The sequence below is a fragment of the Brassica napus genome, chromosome C4 (genome assembly GCF_020379485.1).
Source record: "Brassica napus cultivar Da-Ae chromosome C4, Da-Ae, whole genome shotgun sequence".
NCBI classification, from domain to species: domain Eukaryota; kingdom Viridiplantae; phylum Streptophyta; class Magnoliopsida; order Brassicales; family Brassicaceae; genus Brassica; species Brassica napus.
The window spans coordinates 2191654-2197619 of record NC_063447.1 but is presented as its reverse complement, the minus strand read 5'-3'; the positions used below and the strand labels follow the sequence as shown (position 1 = coordinate 2197619).

General features: G+C 41.1%; 1 non-coding gene across 1 annotated transcript; it reads left to right on the top strand.

The window, feature by feature from the left end:
• Window positions 1-292: 292 nt before the first annotated feature.
• On the top strand, window positions 293-399 carry LOC125586599. The gene has a single exon (XR_007323136.1). It is a non-coding gene; the product is annotated as a small nucleolar RNA R71 (small nucleolar RNA).
• Window positions 400-5966: the final 5567 nt, after the last annotated feature.

The window sequence follows — 5966 nt, the reverse complement described above, 5'->3', positions numbered from 1 at the left end:
GTTTGGGTTACCAACAAAGTTCAGCTGGTCTTGGGTGGATTTATCAGCAATGAGTATGTCTATCTTATCCTGTAGAGCCTTTAACTCCTTCATCGTCTGCTTGTCATCTGTTCTATTGCCTCTGTCGTGGTCTCCACTGTAGACTGCGGCACTCTTTACCATGTTGTCAACCAGCTCCTCTGCATCTTCCTCAGTTCTTCCCAAGAAGAACCCATTGCTAGCTGTATCCAATCTGGCTTTGTACTTAGGAAGAGCTCCCCTGTAGAATGTGCTCAGCAGGCTTTCCTTAGAGAAACCATGGTGAGGGCATTGAGCTTGGTAGCCCTTGAATCTCTCCCAGGCTTCACTGAATCCTTCCAAGCCCTTCTGTTGAAAGCTGGAGATCTCATTTCTCAGCTTAGCAGTTCTTGAAGTAGAGAAGAACTTCTCCAAGAATGCTTTCTTGCAGTCATCCCAAGTGGTAATAGAGTCGATGGGTAGAGACTTCTCCCACTGACGTGCCTTATCCCCCAAAGAGAAAGGGAATAACTTCAGCTTTAAGGCATCCTATGACACACCATTGGGTTTTGACAACCCACAGTAGCTGTCGAACCTGTCCAAGTGATCGAATGGGTCCTTTAAAGCCAAGCCATGATATTTGTTGTTCTCGATCACGTTGAGTAGTCCTGACTTGACCTCAAAGTTGTTGGCTGCCACAGCCGGTGCTCGGATTCCCAGTCTATGACCATGAATGTTGGGCCGGTCATAAGTACCAATGGGTCGAGCTGCCCGCGGTTGGTGTTCTGCTCCTTGCGGTGGATCTACCATATCAATATCCAGTCTCTACAAGTCTGCTACTATTGGAACTAGGTTTGATGGACCCCTGCTCCTCAAGTTCATACACCTGAAAGTTAAAGGTAGGTGAAGAAGAAGAATCAGTAACAAAAGAAAAAAATAAAAATGACTTAGTCTCAAGTAAGTGACTTTGGCAACTTGAGTCTCAAGTAAGTGACTTTGGTAACGACGCCAATTTGATGTTAGGAGTTTTTAAGGCTCCTAAGACAAATGATGTAGTATAAAAGATTGTCGAACCAATTCTAAGAGATTTCAAAGCAATGAGAATGCAAGTACTCACTTAATCTAAGTGCAACCGATAATTTAAGAGGTTTCTAAACTAATGATTAATGATAAATGAAATGACTTTCTTTACTAAGGGAAAAGAGAACTCATGGGTATAGGGATTAGACCTTGGGTGATCAAGTTTCGAACTAAGGATGGCTAACGATCAGTCAAACTATCAACCTTAAGCTTAGACACAATCTTAAACAAACTCTATGTCTAGATGAATGTTCATTTACTAATATATTTCAAACATCAAATGTCTTTGGTTGAATAATATGAAAGCAATCATTACTAACAAGTCTATTGGCTATCTTAACACCTTTAACAACAAATGTCTTTGGTAAAGTATGTTAAAAGCTTAGGAGAGTTGTCTCAGGCATTTCATCAAACACCTTGTGAGTGGGAAATGCCTAAAGATCAACTTTTGAGAGGCCAACTCAGAAGATGCATTATGAATACTCTACTAGCAAGGAATAAGAAGGATCTACACTATAACATCCTAGATCTAGCCTAATCACCCTTAATCTCCCTAACCCATGAATTCAAAAGTGGATTACTCACTACTCTTCATGATTCCGCCCATATTGGATTTCAGATTAATCATGTAGAGAAATACAGATAATAGATTAGAAATCAACAGTATAACATATGATCAAATGAATCAAAGAGATGAACTTTTTCAGGAGGTTTTTGGTGGTTTTCTCAAAAATAAAGATAATCAGCCACCAATCGCTTACAAAAGATACTTAAACATATGTTTAGAAAGTAAAAAACATGCATAATGAAATGACCAAAAGGCCCTTGAGTAAACTGAATTCGAGCAAACAATAGGCGCGCAGCGACCTCCAGTAGTCGTTCCGAGAGGTCGCTCCAGGCTTCGGGAGCGACCTGGAGGGGTCACTGCGAGACGTCGCTCCGGGCCCGTTTTCGTGTCTCCGAGCGATGAAAACGCGAACAACTTCTCCGCGTCGCTCTGGTAAGGTCGCTCAAGGCTTCGGGAGCGACCTCAGTGGGTCGCTCTGAGAGGTCGCTCCGGCTCCATTGTGTTGTCGTCACGCGATAGAAACGCGAGCGACCTCGGGGTGTCACTCTGGCCAAGTCGCTCTAGGCTTCGGGAGCGACCTGGAGTGGTCGCTCTGATAGGTCGCTCCGGGTCAGTTTTCGGCTTCCACCGGGATGAAATGGCGAGCGACTTCTCCGCATCGCTCTGGTAAGGTCGCTCTGATAAGGCAGGTCAGAGCGACTTGACGGTGTCGCTCCGGGAAGTCGCTCCCAACGCTCTGCTCGTCCAATGATCATCTTTACACCTCTTTCGAGCTCCAAGCACACCCAAATGTCTCCGAGAACTCCATGTGGTATTCCAATACCTGATAAAGACTCATGTATGCAAAATGCAACCTAAACATGGCTAAATCCTAGTCTATATGATCAAAATGCACATGGGTGAATGGATAAAACAATGGAAATATGCAAGATATCAGATGTCAAAGTTCAGCAACTTAACAGCCCATAATGCGTTGTACTTGAGCTTAACTGGTTGGTGACAAGCCTTTCCATACACAAGGTTGAAAGGTGTGGTTCCTAAAGGAGTCTTGTAAGCAGTCCTATAACTCCAAAGTGCATCATCTAGCTTGATAGACCAATCTTTCCTTGTAGTTCCCACAGTTTTTTCCAAAATAGACTTGATTTCTCTGTTGGAGATCTCAACTTGACCACTTGTCTGAGGATGGTAGGGAATCGCAACCTTATGCTTCACACAATTCTTCTTGAGAAGACTTTCAAACAGTTTGTTGATGAAGTGGGAGCCTCCATCACTTATGACAACTCTTGGAACTCCAAACCTTGGAAAGATAGTGCTTTTGAACATCTTGATCACCACTCTAGAATCATTGGTAGGACTTGCTACAGCTTCAACCCACTTGGAGACATAGTCAACAGCTACAAGGATGTATTTGTTGCCAAAAGATGATGGGAATGGTCCCATGAAATCAATACCCCACACATCAAACACCTCCACTTCTAGAATTGGGTTTTGAGGCATCTCATTCCTTTTGGTGATGTTCCCTCTCCTTTGGCATGAATCACACCTAGAAACAAAGTCTTGAGTGTCCTTAAACATATGAGGCCACCAAAACCCAGCTTGTAGCACCTTTGAGACAGTCTTGAATGTAGCGAAATGACCTCCATAGGATGATCCATGACAGTGTGTGAGGATTCCTTCAACTTCTTCTTCAGCTACTACTCTTCTATAGAGTTGATCTCTACAAAGGATGTCAACTCTACAAAGGATGTAGAGGTAAGGCTCATCCCAATAGTATCTCTTCACATCTTTGTAGAACTTCTTCTTGGCATATCCTTCAAGACCCATTGGCTCTCTACCACAAGCTAAGTAGTTCACCAAATCAGCATACCAAGGACCTTTCTCTTCAGTTACCATCACCTCTTCAAGCTTCTTTCCAGTTTCACAAACTGCTACCACTGCTCCAATTGCCATGATCTGTTCTTCTGGAAGCCCTTCATCAATAGGGATCCCACTCTCAATCTTCAGTCTAGACAAGTGATCAGCTACACCATTCTCAACTCCTGGTTTGTCTCTGATCTCAAGGTCAAACTCTTGTAGCAGCAAGATCCACCTCAACAGCCTTGGCTTAGCATCCTTCTTGGCCATGAGGTGTCTCAATGCAGCATGATCAGTGTAGACTATGACTTTTGACCCAACCAAGTAGCTTCTGAACTTCTCAAAGGCATAGACAATGGCTAGCAGCTCCTTCTCAGTTGTAGCATACTTCATTTGGGCTTCATCAAGAGTTTTACTCGCATAGTAGATCACATGAGTCTTCTTGTCCTTCTTTTGACCAAGAACAGCTCCCACAACATAGTCACTAGCATCACACATGATCTCAAAGGGGAGATCCCAATCTGGTGGCTGCACAATGGGGGCACTAACCAGCTTGTCTTTCAACTTCTTGAATGCTTCCAGACATTCCCAATCAAAGTTGAATGCAACTTCCTTGCACAAAAGCTTAGTCATTGGCCTTGCTATCATTGAGAAGTCTTGGATGAATCTTCTATAGAATCCAGTGACCAAGGAAGCTTCTAATGTCTTTAACCGTCTTTGGTGGAGCTAGTCCAACCATCACTTCGATCTTAGCCTTGTCTACCTCAATCCCCCTCTATGAAATCTTGTGTCCAAGCACAATCCCTTCCTTAACCATGAAGTGACACTTCTCCAAGTTCAGCACAAGGTTGGTCTCTTCACATCTCTTGAGGACCCTGCTAAGATTGGACAAACAAGCAGAAAACGAAGATCCGTATACAGAGAAGTCATCCATAAATACCTCCACTACATCCTCTATAAGATCAGAGAAAATAGACATCATGCATCTTTGGAAAGTTGCTGGAGCATTACATAGCCCAAATGGCATCCTTCGATAAGCAAAGGTACCATAGGGGCATGTGAAAGTCGTTTTCTCTTGATCATTTGGATGTATGGGGATTTGGAAGAACCCTGAATACCCATCAAGAAAACAATAATAGGGATGATTTGCAAGTCTCTCTAGCATTTGATCAATGAATGGCAATGGAAAATAATCTTTTCTAGATGCTGAGTTAAGTTTTCGATAATCTATGCACATCCTATGTCATGTTATTGTTCTTGTTGGTATTAGTTCATCCTTATCATTTTTGACCACAGTAATTCCTCCCTTCTTTGGGACAACATGCACAGGAGACACCCATTTGCTATCCGAAATAGGATATATTACTCCTGCATCTAAGAGTTTTAAAATCTCTTTCTTAACAACATTTTTCAAGTTGGGATTCAACCTTCTTTGATGTTCTATAGAAGTCATAGATTCATCATCTAGATGTATCCTATGCATGCATAAAGAAGGTGATATCCCTTTAATATCATCTAGTGAGTAGCCTATTGCCTTTCTATACTTTTTAAGTTCATTCAAAAGTTTAGACAATTCATCTTCACTAAGCTCACTACTCACTATGACAGGGTAAGTTTCATTACGACCAAGGAAAGCATACCTTACACCATGGAGAAGAGGTTTAAACTCCACTTTTGTTGCCTTGAGTTCACTCCAATCATCCTCTTGGAGGTTCTCTTGTTGAGTGGCCGAGGAAGCATGGTGAGCCTCATATGTAAGCTCCTCATTCTGACCTTCACCACTAATCCCCTTGTGAGAATCCAGCATCTTCACGTAGGCATCACTTTCATATGCTCCTTAAATCAGTTGACAAACCACAATAAAATCGCTATTCTGGAGAAACAGAGACAACAAAGGTTCAAAACCTCTCTGAACATCATCATATGTTAGTTCATGATACAACTATGCATCAAAACAATATTGTCATTTTTTTTATACAAAAAAAAATATATATATATATTGTCATTTTTTTGAGTTTTTCTCAAAATCAATGTGTTAACCCCTACAAAATATTCTGTTTTTCGGTAAATGCTCTAAATATGGAAGCCTATAATCTTTAGCGTTATTTTAAAATTTCTAACCACATTCCACATTTGTATTAAAGTATTCTAAGCTCTCTTTCAGGGTACATAGGCATCGTTCAATTTTTTTAACAATTAATTTAGTAAAACTTCATATGCTCCCTAAATCAGTTGACAGACCACAATAAAATCGCTATTATAGAGAAACAGAGACAACAAAGGTTTCAAACCACTCTGACCATCATCATATGTTACTTCATGATACAACTATGCATTAAAATAATATTGTCATATTTTTTGAATTTTTCTCAAAATCTATGTGTTAACCCCTACAAAATATTCCGTTTTTCGGTAAATGCTCTATATACTGAAGCTTATAATCTATAGTGTTATTTTAAAATTTCTA